Below are 27,888 nucleotides of genomic sequence, written 5' to 3' on the forward strand. Positions count from 1 at the left end.
GGTGTATTTACGGCCTCTTCTACTACATCATATTAAAGTATGTGTTATAGTTACTGTAGTATAGATATATTGTGTACACTCATAACATATATGTGAGTCAATACACCCACAATTAATGTGTAAACCCAACAACAAGCGGAACATTTTCCCTGGTTATCGTGTGACGCAGGACTATTGTATTGCAGTGCATTACATCATTAGAATGTTACTTTTTTCTAGTCTACCAGTGTAATTTTAAAATCCTCATTAAAAAAGAATTAAAGGAATAAAGTAAGCAATATTTAGTTTTAAAAAAGTAATGAAGTAGAAACATGATCAGAAAGGTGGACGAAGCAGACAGATTTAAACATGGATGTGATTCTAAATGAGAAGCAAATACAACAGAGAGGTGACTGAGTTCACTTCAGTGTTGCATGGCAGGTTACATCACAATACATTCAGGTTACATGTACTTTGTGACGTGCATGCAAATTCAGTGTTGCACTCTTAACATGTGGACAGCAGGAGATCCAGCACTGAAACTGACAACAGTTTCCTGGCTCTGATATGAAGCGATGAAGCAGGAGAGAAAGAAAAGAAGAAACAGCCCTGGACAAATCTCTCTACCTCTGTGTTTTCAAACTAATAGGATGATCAGTACAAAGAAAAAAAATGGTCAAAGCAGACAGTCTGAAGCAGAGGCTTTCATTGTAGTGCAACTATAGGAAAACAGAGCTAGCAGATATCAGTTGTAATCAACTAGTTTATACGTGTAGCTAATGCAGACTTACTCCAGCTAACATCTGGTATAAAAAGCACACTGTACCACTAATGCACAGGTGACCCAAGGCACAGCCAGGGGTTAGCTTCAGTCCAGATAACGAGGTTCAAGGTTTTTTGTTTTTCTGTTAAACTGCCAGTGTTTCCTCCAACCGGTACTGTTTTCAACAGTAAAGCAGAAAGCAAGGAGTCCGGCCGAATGCTGTGTGCAGCACCGTCGCTTTTTACATGACTCATAACTATATTGGCTGGTTTTATTTTTTAAAGAAGGCCTAAAAGTAGTCCAGTAAGTAGAGCATTTGTACTTCTCAGCAGCAGATTAATACATATTTGCTGTTCTCATAAGTATTTTCAGCAGCAGGATGAAGCACAGTGAGTCAGTCAGTCTTATGAGGTGGCCCCCTAGCACTCAAGTCCACCCACAACATTGGCCCCTATACCAAACGAAATCAGCGTTATTATTATTGTTGTTTTACATATTCAGTTTTCTTCAGGCTTTATCCCAGTCCTGCTGTTATTGTCAATATCAATTGAAATATGTTTTATTTTAAAATAAAATGTTGGTAAATACAACCAGTGAATTGTTTCAGTCTACATTAAATCGAGCCCTATAAATCCTGAAAAATGTAAAGATCAGTCGATTAAACATAATTGGCCTAACTTTCATCGTGTCTTCAATAAAATATGTTTTTTTTTTACATATTCACCTGGAAATGAAAGAGTCTGTGTCAGAGATTGTATATTAAGAATCAGCTTGACTTTAGTGTTGTGTGTGGCATGAGAACAAAAAGAAAACTGCCTTGATGACAGTGTAAGCCACTATGGTGTAATATGTGCCTCTGTGGCTCAAAAACTGGATTTCATGTTCATACTGTCTTTGTACACTAGCACCAATCAAAATATATGTGTGGATTGTTAGCAGAAGCAGTGAAAATTATGTTGGATTTGATCACTCTAACCATTCTCGTCCTACAGTTCTGTTCTGTTGTGGAATTTTTAATTAAAAAAATGCATATTAAAAGCTTTGAGATGTAGCCAGGTGGTATACATCTAGATATGCAGACTTAAAGTTCAGGTTACAGGAGCCCAAGGATGGCATTCAAGTGCAGCTGGGGACCATTATTAGACCTCATTTTCACATTTCCTTTCATTTCTGCACAGACCTGCTATTTATGAGTGGCATAAAAAAAGAAGAAAAAGAAGGCCATGAAGTCTGTATTATCAATTCATTTCATATTCAAGTAAAACGAAAATTTTAAAACATTTATTTAGTTCATCAATGTGACCATGTTTATACAGTGTGTACACAGCAGTCCAGAAAGGAAACATGTTTGTAAGCATGCAGAAGAGATCATATTAAAGTGTAATGAATATGATTTAAATAATAAAATGACTGAGTGTTACTCTGTTAGTTAGTTAGTACTTATTATTATTATTATTATTATTATTATAGAATTTAATAAACAGTGCCTGTTCTAAATCTGCCCATTTGGATGACCAAGGTGAATCGATATATTATATTTGTTGTTTTACATATATTTATGCAGCTGATTGAGACAAGTTGGAAACATTGATCAAACTGATGGAGCTCTGATATTAAGGTTTTTGCCTCTTGTCTAATTGCATACATTTTGGTTGACTTTGCGTTGTTATTATTTATCTTAGTAATAATACTACAACTTATTAATATATTAGTAACAATACATGAGCAACTATATCAATAACGTTTTTTATGATAGTGGTTAGATTCCATTTTTCCACCATTGCATAAATAAGATACTGACAGAAGAGGTCATTGTTAAAAAAAGTGACTTTTTCATGGAAATCTGAGCTCTGTGATTATCTGGGTATTTTATTTATAAGAAGTGTCACACAAATGATCCTTATTTTGAAATGTTTAAGAATTAAAGGGTTGTCCCTTTAAGGGTTGTCCCTTAAATCCAGGTGATGTCATGTTTTCAATCCCAGCTTGCCTGTTGTAAATGAGGTGAATCAGGCCGTGGGACACTAGCAGTGAGAGCTCCATCAGCCTCAAATCATTTGTGATAATATGTGAGTTTTAAAGTTTCAAAGAAGAATGGCCTTTACTTACACTGATTTATTACAAATCTCCTAATAAATAGTCAGAAAAAGTAAATTTACTGTTTGAGTGATGTAATGTTAACTGAATTACATGTTCTGTTTACATTTGGAGGAAGAATTCATTGGTCAAAAGATATTGGTGGTGGAGGCACACTCACTACTAGAAGACATAAAAATATAATGGTACTTGAATTCAAGCTCAACATGATGATTCTTCATCACAGTCACTTCATTATACATAATTCAACATTTACTTAAACTGAAGCATCTGCAGTAAACAGTCTACACTCCTAAGAGCAGGTCTGTGGATGATCACTAATCATGTATAATAAAATGTACACACCAGTGCAAAATTGTTCAAGAAATGTAAAATGTGAGTTTAACAAAAACATGTCTTTTTGCCACTGTGAGCCTAATCTGGAAGTCCAAAAATGGCAATCAATGGACAGTGGACATTGTGTTAAAATGAAAGACTTGTCACATTTGTCCACAAAATCAAGTTACAACTAGCTTCAGTCGTGACTGGACATCAGTCCTGACAATGAGCTGATTTAGAGGTTTCTCTTTGGTAGGCAAAACCCTTACAGAGGCAAAGGAAGAGCTTTCTGCACTGCAGCGTGTTTCGGACAAAAGCGCTGTACTGTCGACATCTCTGCATGTGCTCAGATTTTATGCAAACAGGGTCGTTGATAATACTTTGGGAGAAGATTGTTATGGGCTGGACGCAGCTCTGCATTTTTTTTTCCTTTCTCTATCTTCCTTTCTTTTGCTTTGTGTTATCCACGTCGTCCACAGAACAAGGAAGAAATCTGAGTGTGCTTAGGATATAAGTGTGTTGCCTGGCAGCAATCCTGGCTTTGCATGTATTCACTTGAACATACATCATAACACCAGGCACAGCAATGTCCAGCATACTGTTTTTTTCCAACCAGCTAGTGCACTCTAAGGGGTTCAGTTTAAGAGTCATTTGTATTTGGTTTAGCCACAGAATCACCTGGATAGGTTTACTGATAAAATCTTACTTGGCTGCCCTAGTCTCATGGTGCAGATTCCTGGCACCTCCAATGAAAACTGATGGGAAAATCTTTCCCATTTATTTCATATATGCAATAGTGGGAGCCAACACTTTCTAGTTTATCTCAGTGATTGTGCCTTCTCCACCATTTTTCCTCAGATTCGGAATCCACGCTGATCTCCTCCAACCTGCCCAGTCACCATTCACCTCCAGCCTAAAGCTGTAACCGGGCCTTAAAAATGAACCCATCAGATCCAGTCGGGTTCAGACAAAGATCTTCAGCTCTACTGCGGCCAGCACACTCCTTTGTCCAGCTCTGACACACTTTCCTGCCAATAAACACCCTTAATCTGCGTTGTTGTCTCTGGTGTCAGGAGGTGTTTCATGGCAGACACAGATGCAGGAGAGGGGCCAGAGGTAAGAGTTAAACAAGATAGTTTAATACGAGCCAGGGTTCAGTACACAGGTGATCAGTCAGTGTAGCAACAGTACAAAAAACAAAATGCAAAAACGTGAGGGAACAAAGACACAGACTACATACAAAGGGAGGCGGGAAGACAATAGGACACAGGTGAGGCACATTAGGGTGGAGCAGGTAGTCAACAGGAGGGGAAGGGAGCACACATGAGGAAGGGGAAGTCAAGACACCTGAAACGAGCGGAAACAGACTACAAAATAAAACAGGAAGTAACACAATAAAAACAGAAATAATGCAAATGTAAACAACTTAAAAATAAAAGCCATGGCTCAAACCATGACATCTTGTCTGCTTCTGGATCCAGTTACAACACAAATCTCAACATTATGCACCTAATGCCATGACAGATTCCTGGTATGTGTACTTGTGTGTGCTCACTTAACGTTCTAAAAGCTGCTAACACTTACTTTTACTTACATTTCTACATAAACCTGAATAGAAGGTGACGGTGATGGCATATAATGTCAGTTTTTGTCATTCAGCCTTTTTTTGGCAGTAATGTTACAAGGATACACTATGGCAAGTCAATGGTACTACTTTTGATTTTAAGCTCAGATTGAATCACTAGAACTGCTTTTACCATAATGTAGGAGGCTGCAAGTACTTCACTGATATATACAACTTGTTATTATCTTCTCCAAGCAGCACTTCAGTGTCAAACGAGTCGTACTTTATCTCTTCTATCTACAGTAATCCTCATGGAGGAACATATTTCTCACATTCTTGCACAGAGCACTCATTTGCACTTCAACGCAAAACACTCATTTCATCAGCTGTTGAAACAAGTAAAAGCAGTTCTTTTCCTCATTGTGAAACTGTATTTTGTGACAGTGTGAAATACTAAAAATTGGTCTGTATGTGTGTGTGTGTGTATCTGCATATAACAATGTGTTTTTATGTGTTTTTATAGCTTGCCCACCCAAGGCCGTGCCAGTCAGTATTTTACACAGCATGGTTGCCCAGTGTGTGGTCTTTGAATTTGATCAACAACACACAAACACACACAAGTAAAAGGAGGTACACAGAACCATGCCATGACCATACAATCACACAAAAACAACCCAAAAGTGTCTTATGATTTCATCTGTGCCTTTAAATACTACTACTTTAAATTCATTTTTTTGTTAATTTGGGTGGCTGTAGCATCTTAAATGAAACCTGATTTCTCTACACACATACAACGACAATGATCTTACAGTATAATATAACTATAAAAGCTTTGAATTTTCACATTCCTCTGGGCCCATATGTCTCCACAGATTCTCACTGCAAGAGTCTTATAAACTACATCTCAGTATGGCATCAGCTCCCTGTTCATTTATCGGCTAAAGTCTAATACATAAAACACATCTTGTGGCGGGCTCTGAAGCTGCTTTTTAAAACACAGATTGTACTTTTCCTATTCCAGTTGACTTCATAGCTAGACTTTCAGGGCTACTTATACAAGCAGAAGACAGTGCAGAGGAGTGAGCCATAAGTAGGAGAAAAAGGCTGCCACAGCAGGGAGTCATGCACGAGCAGCTGCGAAATGAACCCTATGCACAAGTGTCACAAAATGCAGTTCAGCATTTGGCATCTGGGGGCTCGCCCCAAAATTGAGTCTATCCTCATAGAGTTTAATGTTGAAACGTTACAGCAGATGCATGCTTACAGCCTGGTACGGAAACGATTCCAGGCTGACATGTTTTCTGTACAGATGTTCATTTTCATATACCTTGATTACTTCAAGAAAACAATTTTGTATAGTTCATGATCACCTACTAACACTTGCGTTCTTTTTCAAACTGCAATTTTTGACTGTAGACCTTTTAGGTCTGTTTTCAAATATCTCATCCTGAAACTAAAGACGGTTCAGAGATACACTGTAAAGAGATCTGTTCCTATAACTATGGTCACAGCCTTATTTATGTAGCACAGAAATGTGATATTGTGATACAGCTCTTTGATCTGCACATTAGTCTTCTTTGCTCTGTCATAAGCATTCATATTTACATAATTGTCCAATAATGAAGACAACTGTAAGATATGTTACAGTCTGTGCATCCTTCAGTTTAGGTTAAGCTATGAGATATTGTTTAACAAGTGAACATGTACTGAAATGTTTTTCTGAAACGGTCCCAGGTAAAGTTAGTTTGAGCCTAAGGGAGAACTTAAACACAGAGAGAAGCAAAACTGCTTTCAAAGTCCTTGGCATGCTTCATCAAACACGATCTTCTCTCTTGTTTTCTTTTGTTTATCTTGTACTAGTCAGAACACAGATATGTTACACTGTCTCTGCAGTATGTTGGGCCTGATACCAACATCAGCTATTACCCTAATGTCATATTTCTGAAAACTTTTACTGTTTTTTTAGGTGATGTCTTGACGCCGTCTCTGTCCCACTGCTGTTTAACTCCCACTGGACAATCTGTGTTCATCTTTATTCTTAAGGCTGCACGGTCATCCCATGAGCACGTTTCCCTAGCCATCATCTCCACGGATGACACACACTGCTACACTGCCTCTTATCTTTTTTTCTATGTTGGACCTGTTCTCACATACTTGACAGTCTATTATGATGTCCAGCACGTCAGCCCCAAGCAGCAGCTGAAAATATGAAGCCAGTTCCACTCATGGCCCCTAGGGGCTGGCTCCAAAAGTGAGTCAATGCTTATAGATGTCACTGTTGAAATATCCAAATTTACAGCAGAAATAAAAAAGGTGTACAGCCAGGAACAAAAATACTTTTGGTTCTAGTTGACTGATGATCACTTTAAATGACAAATGGCTGCTAATTGTCATCACTTATGCTCTACTTCTATGCTTGTGTTGGGAGTTAAGGCACACTGACATAGCCAATATGCCGACAGTCATATGTACTCCTCAGAAACCCATGGAAGGATGGATCCAAAGTTATATGCAGTCTGTGATCAACCCATATAGAGACTGAGAAACTAGCAACGTTGCTAACATTGCAAACAATGCTACATGTATATATGTACATATAACTCTAAACGTAACTACTGCATTTTTATTTGTTATTATGTTCATGTTTATACAAAAATGTACTTATCGTGATAGACAAACTACTATATTGGTCAGGCTTTGCCACACACCCTTCGTGCATTGTAGTGTCCCTATACACTGCATTCATAGAGCAGGGACTCAGAAACTGGTGGAATTAATTGTGACAGCTGACCTACACACTCCCTGACAGCATCACTATCCACCCAGCTCCATCCACTGTGTACATCACAGGCCACTCCACAGCCTTCCACCAGCCTGGAAATTTAGGTTGTAGCCTGCGGCAGTCAAGCCCCGCCTGTGACTGACAGCTTGTGCAATTTCTCTGCACTTGCTCAAATGAAACCTCAAGTCAGTGTGAAGGCATCAGAAATCACTCATTTTAAATGGTCACTGGGCAACAACAAAAAGAAACATATGTGATCACTGCAACCATTGTTGTAAATTAGGGGTGTGACGTTTGGTGTCAGTGCAGAAGTTTGGCTATACAGTGCAGAGAAGTTCTCGAATTTGAGAAAGAGACATGAGGTAAGAGGACAGCCATGGCCATGTTTTTAAGATTAAGAAACCTTTATTAGTCCCACAATGGGGAAATTGCATAAGTAAAAAGTAGCAAGTCATTGTATTTATGACCGCTAATAGCACAATTAGCAAATTACAGCAGCAGGAATTCATGAAGGCAATCAAGGTGGAGTACTTTGACCTCCTTAGGAATTTAAGTCAGTCAAATAATGAATTTCCAGGCATATAATAGAGATAATTATAGATTCAGTGCACTTTCTAAAGATATTAATATCTCAAATATCAAAGTAAACAGGAGGTGTTAGATATAAGACATGTAACCACAACAGCACAGGCATGAAAGGTTGCAGGCCCCAGGCATCATTGTGTCATTGGCAATTTCAAATTGTGACTTATGAGTGTATAAATCACTATATCATCAGATCGTTTTATTAGGTCCACCTGTTTACCTACTCCTTAATGGAACATCTGTTCAGCCAATCACGCACAATGAATGCAAAACATGTCCAACCAACTTGAAGCAGATGGACCACAGCAGCAGAACAGCACACCGGGTGCCACTTCTGTCAGCTAAGAACAAGAAACAGGCTACAACTCAAAGGACAGTGGACAACAAAAGATCGGACAAACGCTACCTGGTCTGATGAGTCTCCATTTCTGCTCAAATAGCCTCCACAGTCAGCAGATTTCAGTCCAAAAGAGCACCTTTGGGATGTGAGGTTCACATCATGAATGTGCAGCTGACAATATGTGCAGCAACAGAACAAAATCTCTAAGGAGTGTATCTATCACCGTCAAGGTAAAGGAGTCCAACCAGGTACCAGCATGGTGGAACAAATAAGGTTGCAGTGATTGTATACAAACTACTACAATAAAGTGTGAAGGCATCGTTTGACTCATTGCACCAGCATAGGTTTAGCTGTGATGAAAGCAGTGCTGAAATTCAGCAAACAATGAAGCCAACATATATATACTGAACAAAATAATAAAAAATATGAATACCAAATCTGTTTTCTCTATAACAAAAACACTCACACACACTTCCATTCACCACTTATGCATGCACACACGTGTCCACACAGGCAAACACTGAGACACCTACTGACACGCCACAATCTGACTCTCTGACACAATGACACACCACATCTTGGGACATTTCCTAAGGAAAATCATGCAGATTTATTCCTCCTCTGGGTCAAGAGAGAGAGAGAGACCCCTGAGGAAAGATGGAGGGGATGAAGAAAGTAAGAATGAATATCAGAGAGGAAAAAGAAGTGAATGAAAAATAAAAACAAAAAGATTAAAAAACAAACTTAAGGAACAGCAGAGGAATAGAACCGCTGTACAGGACTTGCCTGTGAGGAGCTGTCTGTGTACATGAATACTCAGGAGGCCCTTTGACACGCACACACACTTACACACACGCACAGGCCTGTGGTCAGGCTATGTGCTGTGTACCGTAGAGCAAAAGGACAGGTGTGTATTCAAGCGAAACCTCACTATGTGTCACTGTCAGTGTATGTGTGTGTGTGTATGTATGTGGTGTTGTGCGTAGCTTCGACTAAGGGTCATGCTCTTATGTACATTCATTGGCAATGTGCACTCGACGATGTGCATGAATTCCCCTCCGTCATCCACGCACAAACACACACATATGCAAAATCTTTGTCATTGTGTCAGTAATCTATGGCATATCTAATATGACAGTAAATTTACCCCGTGACACGCATCTACACACACTTTCACATGACTGGAAAAGTGTTAGGACAAGCCAATGTCATACCTCTGTAGCTGTCTCATACTCCCTCTCCCCAAGGCAGGGAGGATGTCCCCATATCTGGCCAACTGGGACATGGCATCTCCTCACATCACATAATGTATGCATATACTGTTATGTTCAAAAGTTAGTACCCCATTGTTTAATTTTAATAATACAATCATCATAATAAATTGTTTCTTAGTTTCAATACTGTGTCCCCCCTTACTGCTTCCATAGGATTTAATAAGGTGAGCTGCAGCATGTGCTGCTGATCAAGTCATCTTTCTTGCCCTTTCTTGCCCTTTGGATCTGAGCCAGGGCTTTTATTTTGTGTTTGTATTGTTTTCTATATTTTACTTTTTTGCACCTTAGCCTTTTTGTCTCCTGACTCCAGCCTGACCATTCTCCTGTCTAGACAATGTGTGTAGGTGCCAATCCCAGCTATTTATGGTACATCCTGGACAGATGACCAGTCCATCACAGGGCAACATACACAAACTATTCACACTCACACCTACGGGCAATTTAGAGTCATCAATTAACCCAGCACATGTTTAGAATGTGGGAAGAAGCCAGAGTAACCATAGAAAACCCACACAGGCACAGGGAGAACGTGCAAACTCCACACAGACCGTGACAGTACTAACCACTGCACCACTACTACGCATTTGCATTGTTCATTTTTCCTTTAGTATGTGTAGTATGTGTGCTCTGAAATACAGCAGCTAACTGTATAAGCAAAGGTTTTTTTAGAAAGAGTTATGCTCAGATAACTGGGTCATCAATTCAGAATGCTTCTGTTTACCAACACAGCTGCTCAAGTGTGCATACTGTTGCTGTAAGAAATACCAACAAAATTGTACAATAATATTGTATAAGACATACTCCAAAGTATAGCATACATAAAAACGTTTAAAAAAAGCTTCTTTTTTTTTGCATGAAGCGTCAGGGGCCTCAGTATGCTCACAGATTAAACTCAGGAAATGGGCTCAGGCAGTCCTCACACATCTTTTGTCAAATATGTTTCTCTCTCCCTAACCACTAAACACTGAACCTGAACCCCACAGTCATTACTGTTCAGCCCCCTTTTTTAAATGCCGAATAGGCCTACCCCTTTATGTTTGGTTAGAACCCTCCCTCCCCCTTCCAGCATGTTGTATGAGACTGACTGACCACACAGAAACAATAGTCAGAGCCATGAAAAGCCTCAAATGTCAGATTCCTTTTTTTTCCTGAAAAACACAAGGAAACTAGTGGAGCTGTGACAGTTACTAGAATCATTTACGGTCTTTTGACAGAGTTACTCTGTGCTAGTTCCTGTGTTTTAGCTGAGCTAGCTGCTCCTCTACAAGAGGCCCTCTGGTGTATGCCTGTAAGGCAGTGTCAGTTCAGAGTGTAGTCATGCTGAGGGCTGAGGTTCTCAGCCCTAAACATCTTGTGAAGCTCAGAAAACAGCACGTTATCAGCTGGTACTACCACTGGACAGACAATGCAGTCATTGAGACAGGCTTGCTAATACAAATACTGCAGTACTGCTATAGAAATATTATGCAGACCTTCGAGACATGTCTATGCTATACATGATGCATACAACTTATTACATACAACATTAATAAAATAATATTAATGCTAATTTGTGAATGATATTAATGCTTATAATCAAACATTTTTCTATTAAAACCATTCTGTCAAGTATCTCAGTGCACAATGCAAAAGCAAAATACAGAAGAGACAACAGCATCTAATTCTTACAAAATCCTGGGGCTAATATGAACACTGCAAATTACAAATTGCTTTATTAGCTAATCTTCCAGAGTCAACAACACTTAATAAGTGGAATGTGGCTACATTACAACTGAGAGCCCAAGTTTAGTTTAATTTCTTGGTAATGGAGTAATTCACAAAATACCAATTCAGAGGCCAATCTGTTCATTAAATTAGCTGCTTTGTTTGAACGGCTTCATCAGGTCAGGTTCCAAAGTCAACAATGCTAAATTAGCACAATGTGCCTATGTTACACTAAGCCGACTAGGCTTAGCTTAGCTTTTCAAGCACTTTAGAAAAAAACATTTTAGAGGCCAATTTTGCTGCTTAATTGAATAACTTGTTTGTGAATTGCTTCATTATCTAATGTTCTAAAGTCAACAATGCTGGAAAAAAACAGCTTGCTGAGTAGCTTAGCCCTTTTAGTGGTGTTGAATTTAGCAGCCAGATTGTTAGACCAACCTGGCAGCTAAATTGGCTGAATTGTTTGTGAATTCCTTACATTATCTGATGTTCAGGAGTCAACAATATATGATAAGCGGAATGTGCAATATTATTTGAAAGGCTTATCTGTAAATTGCTTCATTAGCTAACGTGTTGGAAGTCAAAAACACTAGATGGAGACGCGTTATTTCCTAGATAGCTTAGCTTGATTTCTTGGTAATACTGTATAATCATCTGCAAATTGTCTCAGATGTCAATCTGCTAAATTGGCTGACACATTATCGACCTGTAAACCATGACAAATCAATGCTAGCCAGTGAAGCCACATCCATCTACTCAGACAGCAAGCTTATCTTATGTTCTTGTTTTGGTTGAAAGAATGTGTGATTGTGTCTAAATGTCTATCTGTATATAGACACACACAGACACACTGCGTGCACATACACACTGTCCCTAGTGTCAGGTTCAAGTGGTTAGGTGGCTTGAAGGAATGTTCCACACACAGGAAAATGGAGACACATACAGCTATGAAAATACGTTTGAAACCACTTGGGGGGAAAATCCCTGTGTCAGGCCAGTTTCCCATGTACCTATGTTCATACACACACACACACACACATCACAAATTCCCATTCACAGATCACTTTACTAATGGCTGAGCATTAAGTGCCAGATGAACTTGACTGGACTTGCCTTAAGGGGGGCTTAAATGTGTTTTCTTAGCTGAGAGAGAGTGTGTGCGTGTGTGGCTATTTTTCTGAGGTCATCAATGTTTTCTTTTTCCTTCTTTCCTTTTACCATCATGTGTAATCTCTGTCATGTGCATGTGGATCCCATCCCATGTATCTAAGTGTATAGTCATGTAACATTTTTAGCACATATGCATTCACAACATCATCACCTCAACTATTTCCTTTGAAGCTCATGGATCTGAAAATCATAGTCATATTGATTATGTGTAAGCTACTGTGAGGCATGCAGCACATACAGCTATTTATTGTTCACTCCCCATTGATTTCAGCTCAGGTGTATGTATCAGGTATTAGCGCATATGAAAGGTATCTGTTTGCTGTGGTTAAGGCTGGTGCCATGCATTTTAGGAGTAATTTATACCAACAGATAAAAAGTATAGGTTTTTTTTACCATCACATTTGTGAAGGAGGACAAAACCTTTTACAATCAAATGTAGAGATTGCCCACATGAGACAGTGAGGTTTGATCACTCATATATGACCAGAAAGTGCAAGTGGGATGGCAGTTGGATTCTCACGAGGCTCACAAGCTCACATGTTTTAGTCATTTAAACCCGTCCTCTGCGGAACTCCTGGGAACAAAAGACCTACTATAAATAACCGTGACAGCAATCTAATGTGATGAGATGGATTTGATTGGTAAACGCAGTGATAGACAGAGTGTGCAAGAACTTCTTTGAAAAGTGGTTGTGATTTTCCAAAGGACAACTTCACAGATGGTTCTGAATAAAAAAACATATGGTGCACCAGGTAGAGGGTTTCAAGACTATGTTAGATTTGAGCTAAATTAGCATGCGTGATTGTGGGTTACAGGAGATGCATAAAGTGCATTAAGGTCAAATCTGTTTCCCAGCGTTGTATTTTGTTTCCTTTTGTACTACCGTACATGTTAGAACTTTACCAATCCTAGGCTGTAAGTTAGGCTTCAAGTAGTTCAGTGCCTTGATAGGTGGGGAGGAGTGTCTGCTGTGTTAGTCTGTCTCCTTATTTATGTAATTGATTGGTAACAGAGGTAAAGTCCTATCGATCACTGTGAATAGTATCACTTGCAGTGGTTGAAATTAATGTGTCATGTATTGGAGATGTAATCAATTCCTTGTACTAGAGTATGTTCACAGGCTATAGGTGGAAATAGGATATTAATTGCAGTTTGGGATGAGCTCATGTAAACCTTCATATTTGCATCCTTTATTTAACATGACAGTACAAAATGATTTCATTAAATGACTAATTTACTAAATGTATTGTATAGCAGACATATCTAAGGAAGTTCACATGCTAATCACATGCTAAAACCCAGTACACAGAAGTGCAGCTCTGTGTGGGAAGGTTCACAATAGTGTTTTTTATGTTTCTACATCAACTCAGTGCTAGTTCCTGGCTACCTCTCAGTGCCACTCAGTTTGGGGGTCACAGCCCTGAGGGTTCCAGTTATCACAGGGACCACATCTTTTCTAGCTCTTCTTCAAGCCCTTGGTATTTCTTCAGTTTCTCATGTTGCTTCTTCTGTATGTTGCCATCCCTTGGGATTGCTACAACTACCACTACGGCTTTCCTCTGCTGTTTGTCCACTACTACTATGTCCGGTTGGTTAGCCATCACCATTTTGTCGGTCTGTATCTGGAAGTCCCACAAGATCCTAGCTTGGTCATTCTCCATCACCTTTGGAGGTATGTCCCATTTTGACCTTGGGACCTCCAGGCCATACTTGGCACAGATGTTCCTGTACACTATGCCTGCCACTTGGTTATGCTGCTCCATGTACGCCCTGCAACACAACAGTTCAAGGTTCAGACTTGGCGTCCAAATTCCCCAGATCTCAATCTAATGGACCATCAGTGCTGAACAACAAGTCTGATCCTTGGAGGTGACACCTCAAAACTTCCAGGACTTAAATGATTTGCTACATAACATCTTGGTGCAGATTCCACAGCCCATTGACTGGTCATATGTCATGGCTGATTAGTGTAATTGTGCTTTATGCTACATCTAATTTATGTGATGAGGGGACTGTAATATTAAGAGCTATTTAACTTCAACCCATTCTAGAGAGAGGCACTGATTTACTTTAACTTTAACTCAAATTAAAACTTTAAAACTTACTCAAATGAAACTCCACTATTATTATTATTATTGTTATTTCACAACGTTGCATATTCCTTTCTCAACATTGTCTTTTTCCTCCACAATATTTTGAAGTGACTGTATGCCCTCAGCAGACAGCTGATGCTGTTGTTAAGAGTCTTCCTGAGAGGGCAAAATATGTAAATATGTCCTCAAGAATATACTACAGGTGATTTGCATAATTACTAGGTTCATAAGGTTCTTTAAGCGTTCCCTCTGGCACACATGTAAACGTCATACAAACAGCTGCTAGATAACTAAAATATATTGTGTGGACATATATTTATGGCAATCTACCTACTAGATTTTGTTTGATTTGTACAAAAGTGTAAATTGGATATTAAATGTGTGATTAAGGAAAGGTTGAAGAAATTTTGTCCCAGTGAATCCCAATATGCTCGCTCATTGGCTTATTTGCATTTAGCAATGACCTGAAGTCTTGCTTCTAGCGGCAACAAAAAAAATATTTAAGATCGCAGGCAATTTAATTGTGAGACACACACACAGACACAGCAAAGGTGCTTGCTTTAGGATGTAAAAATTAAACAATCTGTAGGAAAAAAAAGTCCGTAAACACCATTCACATGAAATATGGCCAATATTGAGCAGCCTGTTTTTTGCCTTTCGAGCAGGGTGTGTGTGTTTGTAGGGAGAAAACTATCAAAGCTAGGAGATCCACACTAAGTCCTGCTGACTGGGCACTTTTAGGTAGAAAATAAAAGGGGGCGGAAGACCGTGAGATGAGAGCTATTTACACACATGCATTGGCACATACACACAAACCTGTATGTGCACACGTACACAGCTTATTGTCTCCGAGGCAGTATACATCTCCTCTATCACCGGTTTAATGTTGTCAGGTGCACTGGTTTCTGTCATCATTATGGCGTTTATGCTTCTTCTTCGCACGCTGCATTACTACATCAATATCTATAAAACTCTATTATTATAGAAAAAAGAGTCTACCCCAAACAAAAGCACGAAAATCAGTTTTTCACCCACTGACATGGCAATTTCGAAAGCATTTTATAATAATGATGTCAGCCTCGACACTGATGTCATATTACTCTAAGAAGAAATATAACTGGAGAGATATTTCAAAATGATTGCTCAGAGCTGGAACTGTGTTCAGTAATCACAGTATATGCAAATTTTGCATCAGCGTCTCTTCAACTCTTACTGCCACGCTACTCCAATGATTTTAATACAGAAATCACCAGGAATAGAGGATGGTCTTTTTCAGGCACATTGTTGAGGAGGTAGTAGTTATAGCCCTGGTAACTGAGACACAAACCAGATTCATAATTAAATTTTATTCCTAAACCTGCTACTTGATTTGATCCATAGAGTTCAGGGCAACTGATCAACTGAAGTGAAAGGAGATCGTAAAAAAAGCCCAGCAAATACCTTTGCATGACTTCAGTGGCAAAACATGGTGATTGTGACATGTGAATGGTGTTTGCAACTCTGATTGGGGGTGGGGGTTGCCACTAGTAGGGAGAGTACACAATGAATATTGACTATTGACTCAATATTCATTGTTTTGTTATTTATTACAGCTGCTGCTGCAGTGGTATAATTCATAAAGCTTCAACACTGTTGAAAACATTGAATTTTATTGGTTTTTATTTGCTCATTTTCTCTTGTTCTTTTTTTCTACATCTGTGAAGTTCAGAAAGAGGGGTTGCTAATTTGCATGGCTTATAGGATCATAAATAAATAAATATATTATTTTATTTGCATTACATTGTTTTCTTTTGTTGAGACATTCAAAGAGATCCTAAAATATATATTTATATATAAGTGAAAGCTATAGTAGTAAATAGTAATACATAAATAAAGAAATATAGAAATACAAATAAATAAATAAATAAATATAGAATACAAAAATGTGACGACAACCCATTTATAGTCTTGATCTTTTGATCATTTTTTAAGTGTGTGATCTGTCAATCACAGCCACGTAAGACAAAACTGAGGATTAAAGACAAGACACAGCAAACCACCCATTATCCTTTAAAGGTGCTTACTTCCCCGCCGGCTGCATTTTAAGCAGTACAGTGGAAGCTGCAGAATTATGATGATGACTCAGATTATTTCCAAACAGAACACTGATATTGTAGTTCTACTAAACTGCGGCTGATGGCAAATATCAGTGCTCAAGGTAGCTATAAAGTAACTTTAAAGAAAAGGAAAGTTTAAAACTGTTTTTGAGGCCTAATTTCAATTTCTTTTATTCTGACACATTTTCACATGTATCACATTTTTCTGAACATTTGTCTGCCTGCACTTTCTATTAAATGCTAATTCATTGTCTGCATGGCTCTTATTAACATGTTAGCAGAGTATTCTGGGCATGTTGGGAATAATATGTAGATTGTCACACTGGGAGTCAGGGACAGGAAAACACACCAGTCATGCTGGGAAGCTCTACAAACAAGCTCATGACCCACATTTTATAGATTTCTATTTTTCAGGGTACTGACCCATCATTAGAGGCCCACAGCAAAGAGGACAGTAAAAAAAGGATTGAATTGCCCTGAATATATAAGTGGAATAGAGGGCTATCCTCTGTGTGTGATATATTGAATCCCAAGCCAAGCCATTTGACGGTTGCAGTATTTGAAGAATCACAGGAGGGGGCTGCTTGAAAATCTCCTACTGTGGCGGCTCTTTAAACTTTCTCAGCCTGGGACAGAAATTGAATAAATTTTGCTTCTCCCATGGATTCAAGCTCATTAGGACGCTCTCTTGTTATGGTAGGACCCACCAAAAACAGGGAGCATGACCCAGTTTCGCTTGTAACATCACTTTAAGACAAGAATGCCAGCTTACTGTAACAGAACACCTCTGATGGCAAGTTGTTTTAGGGGTATTGACAAAAAACAGCTACACTATGTATGCATTATTGCAGTTGATCTAGTGGATGTATTGGAAGGATCATTTTCAAAACAAAACCATAGTAAGTAGCTTTCTTAGGTTTTTAAAAATATCATGGTTCAGGTCTTATTAACCAGCCCTTTTCTACACTGAAAAAGGAGAGACGGTCACATTTGACCTCTGGACTATTGCTATAGCATGTACATTTGAAGTGGATGACCATTTCCAAGAGCTACCTCATATACTCTATGTGAAGTAGACTCTTTGCCTAGTCTGACCAGCCGTTGTGAATTCACTCTGTGGAATAGGTCTGGAATTCCTCCCTTTCACAGCCATTTTAACTCCTTACAAACCCTATCACACCCTGCTGGCCCCCTGACCTTGGATTTCACTGGAGTACCTACTCCACTGCACATCATTTTGGATGTCTGTTTTTGATCCTAGCCTGGTTGTTGCTCTGGCTATGTCACATGCTTTGTTTCTCTGATTGTATATCCATGTCCATTGTACTGCCCCCTAGAAATCTAACTCTTGCCCATAGGGACCAGACTAATTCATTATATTATATGTGTGATTAGCTTTGTGTTTTTACTACCTACACTGTAATGTAAGTGAAAAAGCATGCAGCGTGAGTATCCATGAGTGTCTGCATATGTGTGAATGAGAGCATTAGTGTGTAGTTGTGTGAACAGGTAGGAGGTGGAGGAATTCTGACATATGACGCAAAGAGGGGAACATTAAGATTGACAGGCCAGACTGTATTGTGACTGCTGAGTCCTCGGGGTCCTTCAGAAAAGGCCATGTCTCCAACACACTGACGTGATTTCCATAGCTATTGGACCAGTCATAATATTTCAGACGCATTTGAGACCAATTCTTTGATTAAAAACAGTTTGAAGAGAGAGACAGAGAGTCGGAAAAAGAAAGAAGATAGCTTCATGGCATGTGGTCGTACAGAGAACAAGAGAAAGGAACGCAGACCTTGAGAACAGAAGCTGATATGACCTTTTCCACTCAATGCCAACTTTCATGCAGATTCCACAATGGGTTCTTTACCATATGATACATGATGATATACATTTCATTGTCATCTACTTCTATTTACATTAGGTCCTTTTCTACTTCTATCTATCCTCTATCTAGAGGCAGATTCATTTAGACCTTGAGTTCAGCTGCATCTGTAAAACTAATGAGGCGTCAGCTGTGGAAGGTTTAAGATCTGATTTGTATAACATAAAGATACTCTTGACCTGTAAGACATTCTAATGATGTGTGAATAAGGTTTGATGAAAACATCTACTGCACTGAACTTACATGTGAGTGATTTTTGAAAACATATTGTTAAAATGATAAATAGTGCTAAGAGCTACAAAATGTGAAATATCTACAAGTGTGTCTGAGTCTGACTATTCAACCCATGGCATGTGTATTATTGGGCACCCATATAATATGCTTTTGTGTGTTTTCTTTTAAAATGCATTTGTTTTTTTTCCCATGCAAGAATCCGCAACTTTACTTATTCAGCAATGGATTACAGTAAGCTTAGCTTTAAGGTGATTAAATTAAACCTGTGCCACCGAGTGTAAAACTGGAATTTTCCTCAGGCTAAAGAAAGGTTATCATGGTGATGGCTATGACATTACTTATTATGTCACGGCACATGTGAGATTAATAATATTAGCAGAAATGACAATATTACAAAAAAAAATCTGTTTTTTGTAAATATATAACAAATATAATGTTTATATTTGACTCTGTCATCCAATAATCTAATCACATTTTAGAATAGGCACTGTACTAGTATTCTCTATGGCTTGTACAGAAAGTGAGCAGAAGGCTCTTTACTTCTCATCAGAATCACTCCCCCATCCCACCCAACACCCCACTTGACTTTTACTGTACGTGCTTTTTGCCAAGTCTTTCCTTGATTAGTATTCTCCTTACAGTACAGACACTTTTATTCCTTCCTTCATCAGGTCTTAATCAAGTCCATGCTCAGAAAGGTTAGCTGCCATTTGTATGATGCTGCCAACTGTGTTCCTTGAAACTCAAGGTGTCTCGGAAATCTTCTTGTAATCATTGTGCAGTCATTTTGATGTAACCTCCCTTTGCTTTGGCATGCTGGCTACTCAAGCCTAATTGTGTCTCACAACAATCTGGTGGTAAAAGAGGTAGAGAGGGAGAATCACATACACTGCTTAGGACTACATGGGTGGTTCAAGTAATGATCAGCATACTGTAGAGATACAAATAATGATGTTTAATGAAATGGATTCCTTTGAAGAAAAGATTTTCCAGGCATGAAATATCCAGACCACCAGAATCAGTGTGTGCCCAGGGAGTATGATGGTTAGAGTTTTCAACATTTTGCTACTATGCCCTGCTTTCAAATGCCCTTAATCATTATCCTGTTAGTAAGAAATAAGCATAATAATCAACACTGTGTACCTATGTACCTGGTGGTGCATTCTTACCTTATAATGTCCTGTGATAAACCTGCTCATCAAAGGATGACTGTACACCTTGGAGCATGATTACGCTCACATGCATATAAATCCATTGTTCTGTTAATTACCAGAAGTATTGCCCATAGATATTTGTCCTTTGCCTTTGCTTTTGTAGACCTCATAGGTCACACTAAGGTTTGTTAAATTGGACAGTCTGTGTGTGGACTGACAGTGGCATGATCCATCATCAGATGTGTCCCTTGGAGTGTTTAACCAGACAGCAACCTCCAGGAGAAACAGCCAAGTCCCTCACATCACCTCTAGGGGTCGCCTCAAAAGTGTGGTAGAAGTCCATGTTAAAATGTCAGCAAAGACAAACAAATGTAACCCTACATCACTGTTTGTAATTTTAGTTTAAACACACTAAAAATAGTGATGCAGGAAGACATTAAAGCAAACATCTTAGAGTTAAATCACTTCTCGCCTTGCTAGTCATTGTATGACACTGCTTGTATAACAATTCCTTGCAGCTGGATTGTGTGGACAGGCAATCAGGCAATTTGGACCAATTCCTATGCTTTTACTTTATAAAAGTGCTCTCGAGCTCTCAGACAAATGACAGGAACTGCAATTTCCACAAATAATCCCAAAGCCCCGGCCATACACATTACGATGAAAGCACTTGTCAACAAGCAATTCAACACAATACCTCCTATTGGGTTTTTTTCAGGTGTTGAGGATTAATTAGATTTTTTTTGTATTACGATTTAGCTGGGGGTATAAAAGTTGAATTATTTGATTTGCACAAATGTATATCATTGAAAATGCATGGGTCCTTGAAATCACCTAGAAATTCTTACAGATCATTTTCTGTTTAAATCATTAGCACAACACAGCTCTAGTAGCATCTGATCCAAATCACTTAATTGTCCATTACAGCATGGACACCAGGTGGAGTTGCTTAGGTCCTTATTTCACTTGTTGGCACATTCTTTGTGCAATAGTTGTGTGTTCAACTTTTTTGTTGTTTTCATTTGTAATTTTTTTCCCCTGCTGTTCCTCCAGCTAGTTCAGTTTCTTTGTTTGACAGTTGCCTCCTACACTGTATGTTATTTTTTTTCATTTCTTTAATCATTTAAAAAAACTACATACTTTATAACAAACTGGTTTTATGTCACTTCCCCATTTCCCTAAACAGCTAGGTCGTAACATAATGGCACCTCATCTGGGATCTGAACCCAGAACCTCTAACTAACCTTTAACTCTGATATCAAAGCTCTTCTAAAGGAGAAGAAGAGAGCTTTCAAATCAGGGAACAGTGTGAAGCTGAGGGCTGTACAGAAGAAGCTGAGGAGGAAGATCAGGGAGGGAAAAGCCAGCTACAAGAAGAAGATGAAGGAGGTCCCACTCCCACAGCCCCTAACACATTTGGCTCCTCAAACCAACCAAACAGCCACTTCACATCCACTCCTGTCGTTCACAGCAGCCCAGGTGAGAACAGAACTCAGGAAAACAAAGGCAGGGAAAGCAGTTGGACCTGATGCCATTAGCTCCAGGCTCCTGAAGTCCTGTGCAGACGAACTGTGTGGGGTTATGAAGCATGTCTTCACTCTAAGCCTCAGGCTGGGGGTGGAAGACCTCCTGTGTGGTACCGGTGCCTAAAACACCACACCCCAAAGACCTCAGCAGCTACAGGCTTTGACATTCCACCTGATGAAGACACTGGAGAGACACCTCCACTCCTTGGTGGGCTCCTCCAGCGGCAGTTTGTCTACTTGCCTAATGTTGGAGTGGAGGATGCTGCTATCTTCCTGCTACATAAAGCTCTTTCTCACCTGGAGAAGCCAGACATCACTGTGAGAATCATGTTCTTTGATTTCAAGTGTTTTCCACACCATCCCGGAACTGTGTGTCAGACCTGCTCACCAGTACTACGGATGCCCCTCGGGGGACTGTCCTGGCCCCCTTCCTCTTCACCCTCTACACGGCAGACTGCAGGCTGATGGCTGTGTGTTGCAGAAGTTCTCGGATGACACTGCGATTGTTGGTCTCATCAGTGATGACATTGGCACGGAGTACAGAGGACTGACGCAGAACTTTGTGGACTGGTGTCAGCGAAACCACCTCCTGATCAACGCAGGGAAAACCAAGGAGGTGGTGGTGGACTTTCGCAGACAACGCTCACCAGAGAACATCCAGAGAATGGATATTAGCAGGGGTACTCTTACAAGTACCTAGGTGTCACCTCAGGCTCTACCTTCTTAGGAGGCTGCAGTCTTTTTGGAGTGAAAGCGGCACTCCTGCAGACCTTTTATGACAGTTATCTTGTACAGTGTGGTCTGCTGGAACAGCAGCATCACTGAGAGGGAGAGGAAGAAGCTGGACAGAGTCATCAGGAAGTCCAGCACTGTCCTGGGCTGTTTACTGGACACAGTGCTGGACAATGAGTTTCACCCCCTGCAGGACGCCCTTTCAGCACTGCAGAGCAGCTTCAGTGATAGACTGCTCCACCCTCGGTGTGTGAAGGAGAGATACAGAAGGTCTGCTGTTGCAAAAATGCAATTTTCCCATTGGTGGACAAATGAAGGTTTTCTTAATCCTAATATTTAGACCTAGGTTGTAACTTGTACATGTATATAACATAAATAATCAGGATCTTGAAATTAACTATTTGCTTACTGCTGGTAAATGAGAAATTTTTAATTAGTTTTGAGGAAAACAATGTGAGAAAAAACACAAAGAATGTGCACTGCCATTGTAGGTGCTGTCCACCTGGACCTACACTACACCAGAATTAAAGTTAACCAGGATGCTGACTTAACATTGCCATGACCACATGCCCCATCCATCTCTGTCTGTGTAATTCTGAAAGTGTCCATGGCCTCACCACCACATCAAAGATCCTTGGTTTGGTACCCTATAGCTGCTATGAAGTCACTAGGAGCTGCAGGGGAAAAGTCACCCTAACACCATGTATCACCACCGGACAGCAGCTGGCTCATAGTGTCTCCCTTGGGTCGTTTTTAGCCTCCTGTCCTCCTCCGCTGAATGGGTTAACAACTACCTTCTATGGGTCTCACAGGATTTCATCTGACACACGAGAGTCCCTTGGCCTGCAATCTAGTAACAGGCCACCCAGGTCTCACAACTCTGCAGGGATATGCTTTTTATCCACCAGAACTCCTGCACCACCTTATTTTATGTTCAGCACCAGGGACCAGGACTGGTCCTTATCACCTTCCTCTAGCCCCCTAATAAAAACCTCTAAAGCTCCTCCACACCACTGCAGGACCCCCAGATCCCGCCTGTGATTATTCCTGCTGTCATTACTGTTCCGTGTATAAATCCATACATCCTGGAATGTAAGCAAAGCTGATTTTATTGTTTCTGTCTTTGCTGTGCTCCTATAACAAATGGAGAACCATCTACTCCTTTGCATTTTCCACTGAAGTCAAAATAAAAGAGAAAGAAATATTAAATTTGTCAGACTTTTATCATGGCACAATATTTTTAGTGCTATCTGCAAGCTTTCTAAATACAGTTGTTGGTTGGGTTCAGGCTGAGGGTTAGAAATGGCTTGCTGAGATTTTGAATTGGTGGAGCTTGTTGGGGGTGATACACAGCCTGGATGTAAGTGCTGCCTGAAAAGGCAACTTCAGAGGACAGAAAAGGCTTTAATAAATTTGGTTTCTTGATGTCTGGCTTGATTTGATCTGGGTTTCAGGCAGGAGTTCTTAATTGGATTCTTTTTTTTTGGACAGTTGTTTATGGACATATTTCAAGGATTGGGGCAGCTTTTGACAAACTTAGATTATGAAATGTTTATCATTGGATCAAAGATTGCAGTCCCACTGTAGGTAATCTCTCTGGATTAGAATGACACTCTGTAGCAGAAGAATATATCAGAAGGTCAAAGCAAGGGTTTGACATTTACGCTGCAGGGAATCCACTCATTCTCCCTTGCTGTCTCTCTTATACCAATACAGACCTTATGAATGTTCTGGCCCTTTTCCAGCAGATAATTATCTTTTAATTGCCATCGTTTTTTTTCAACTTGAGCCTTTTTCCTTTTCTTTCACACTTTGTTAAATCTCTCTGTAACCAAAAGGTCAGAGTGCACTGAGTGCGATGCCAGTGCGCAAGTAAGATGGACAGATCTATAATCGTGCCACTCATGCTCCGTGTGCGTGTCATTCACCATGGTAACCGTTAGGCAAATGGAATACCGTGTAGTTGGACAAAAAGCCAGAAAAAGAGAATAGAGGAAAGATAAAAAAATGGAAATGGAGAGGTTGGGGAAAGACAAAAAAACAAGGACACATGATAATTCTGCTGCCCTATAAGAGTCCAGGGAGTGTCCTTTTTCTTGAGAATCGTTATGGAGAAAAGAGAAGTGATATGTGTGTGTGTGTGTTGCATTTGTACAAGAAGCAAAGCTGTGTGTGATTGTGTGAGCATCTCTCTCTGTCTGGGTCAAGCGTCCTCTCTCCCAGCATGCGGTCTTGAAGCCGCACCCCATTCCCTACCCATAATCCTCTTCTCCCCAGGCGCTGTACTCTCCCGCAACTCACCCTCACGCTGAGATAAAGTTATCACACTACGCACACTGCACTTGCTTTTCGACCCCGGTGTGTATCTTTGTGTAAGGTTTTTTTTTTAAGGTGAAGTATATTTTTGCAAAAACCTTAAAAGTTCTTGCCTGCCGTACAAAAGCTTGTGCAGCTTGGCACGCCTGTTTACTACTAAGGTAAAGCATTCTACTCATGGAAACTAACAGGAAGTGAGAGCCTGTGAATACTGTGTATTGTTTGTGTGTTTTTGGGCTAAAATAGGAAGACAAAAGACACAGTGTAGACAACTCATCAACACATGCTGCCTTTCCCTCACATTCGGCTAGCTGAACTGGTGTGAGTGTAAGATTGTAAATGATACAAGTTCTAACCTGCCTTTTGACCCACCTCCTGTAAACTATCACACTGACCATATGGAATCATAAACTGGATACAGTTTTCCCAGGATGATTCCAGCACCTGTGCTGCTCATCTTTTGTACTCTGTCACAACTGTAAGTAACACATACTCACGCACCTCACCTCGGCAAACCTCCACAGAAGAAGGTGGAGGTGTGGATGTTGGGAATCACCTGTGAGACATGGACCTTTGTTATCCGACACAACATTAGTTATCAAAATACTTGGTTAGGTTTGGAAATATATACTAACAATATGCTACAGTAAAGACTGGGGTTTCAGCTTTATTAAAGCTCTATTACAACATTTACAAGGTGACATTGTCCCAATGTTTTTCTCTCATCACCATGGTGACAGGTCTCAACCTGTATGACACATCTGATGTGCATTATAAAAGACAATTTATAACCACAGCTGAGAGACACATATAAACACGATGGTTATTTCACAGACCTTCAAGTATTGACCTGTTTTTGTATACTCCGGGTGAGTATGTTCATCCACAGTCATACTAGTGACTAATACTTTAGTACTATGCCCAAAGCCTTAAGCAATTATGTTATCTATATCATATTTTTTTAAAAAATTAAATAGGAATATAAAAGAATAGTTAAAATATTAATTTTAGAATTTCAATTATTTAGGTTGTTTAATTAGGCATACAGATTATGTTCAAATGCATTTCAATATTTCTCAATAAATGTAAGATATTCATCTTACATTTACCATTATATAACTAAATAACAACATTATTTTTTAAGTTAATTTTAAGAATGAATTGCTATTGCATAATAATCTGTTTTGCTTTTTGTTTTTAGATCACGACACTTGTATCCTGAATGTATAGGACACAAACACACACTCTACACATGCAGACACACCCTGACTCACACTGTGATCAGCATCTCTCTTAGTCATGTCCAGGACCAGACATTCAGCCACTTGTTGCTTATGTTTCATTACCTATAGGGCATTATTTATGTGTCTGTACAGCAGGTTAGCAAGATAAACTACATAATCAAAACCAAACCCTAACTTGTTTCGAAAAACCTGAAAACTATAGGCATTGCTAGGCAAATGAAATGGTGGTGCAGTGCTTAGCACTGTCGCCTTACTGCAAGAAGGATCCTGCTAAATTTTTAGCATGTTAAATTATTATATGTTTTTTAACATGTTTAATAGCATAGGTTAGATGACACACTGAAAATACACACTTTCAACCAGCATGATGTGTAAGACAGAAGATGAACCCACCCAAGCTATTACAAGTAAGGTCAAAGGACCAATTACAAATCCATTCCAATTTTTAGGATTCATCCTTTGGGGATCATGGATAATCATAACAGATTTAACAGTTATATAAATGTCAGTGCTAATTTGTCTTATTGTGAAGCAAGGTTGTGGAAAGAAATCAATGCCTACAGTTCATCTCAACACTGGCCTGAAATTCACTGCAATTAAAACAGCTGAGCTTAAAAGAAACTTGGAGAATCAAAGTTAAGACAATGAAAGGTCACACAGGCACAGGATTCTTCGCAACTCTTTAGAGGACTGCCAGCAAGTAAGCAAGTCAGACAGAGAGAGAGAGTGTGCAGGGAAACAAACATACCTAAGGAAACAAAGATAAGAATAGAATTTCAGAGAGGAACTCTGTGGAGATTTGCTGTGAATGCCAAATGTCACCTCTGCATCTCCACAGCTTTGGTTTGTCCTAGTTTGGTTTGAGATGCAAAACGTAATGCTTAAAAGATGCATCAGGCTAATTTTCATGTGAAAAAACCCTTCTTGAATCACAGAGTAGGGCTGCGGCAGCAGTGATCCTGACTGATTGAGATGCCACAGAATAATTCTGCCTCCTGATGTTGGTTTGGATACTAGAAGGGAGGGTTCAAAGAGACTTCAAATAAATACCCAAAAGTGGTTCCTAAACAGCAGTGAGCGCAAAAAACCTTGGAGTCATCAATGTCAGATGTTATTGGCTTCCTTGGCCCCTCTTCCTCTTTGATATAAATCATCACAGAAACACCAGGGATATGGGACTTGTACAGCGCTAATCTTACAGGATTCCTGGGTTCTGATGTTCAAAACATTTTTCATGCAGCTAGCTTTCACTACAATCTGGACTAGCCAATGTGTGGTGTTGCCAAGAGGTCAGCAGGAAATCACTGCCTTGATGAAGGAATGTACATTTTCAGTTATTTAATGAGTAGGTGGTAGATGCACATTCTACTGATACATACAGCCATGTTTAAAAATAAACTTGATTGTATGTATTAGTAGTAGTATTGTATGTATGATTTATTTTGTTATTTATGCTGTACGGTAATCACAGTGGGTCTTAGTATTAGGTAAATACAATCTCAGGCAAACAACAATATACAAGCTTCTTCACTGTGCCACTATTCATTTGGCAAAAAGTAAGCCAATAAGAAAACATGTGATCAATAAAAGGTCCCCTCTTACTGGTTCTATAGGATTTAATTAGTTGAGCTGCAGCAGGTGCTGCTGATGATCAGTCCTTGATGAACTGATCATCAGCAGGTGTACAGACCTCTATAAAACAGATGTTTGCTGCTCTGGAACATTCAGGTGTGTGTTAACACAATGACAAGAGAGAAAGACATAAACAATGGTGTTAGAGAAGCAGCTGTTGCTGCACATCAATCTGGAAAGACTTATAAAACCATTCCAAACTATTTGTTTGATAGTGAGATGAGTTCATTGTTCTACAGAGAGAAAGATTAACAGCATTGTGGTGTAGAATTGATGGTTTGGGCATGTTCTGCAGACACAGGATCTGACACCTTGAAGTCGTTGAGTGGACCATGAACCCCACTGTATACCAGAGTGTTCTGATAAAGTCCCTTACGCCTTAGTACAGCCACATACA

This window comes from Parambassis ranga, chromosome 1 (genome assembly GCF_900634625.1).
Source record: "Parambassis ranga chromosome 1, fParRan2.1, whole genome shotgun sequence".
Lineage (NCBI taxonomy): Eukaryota > Metazoa > Chordata > Actinopteri > Ambassidae > Parambassis > Parambassis ranga.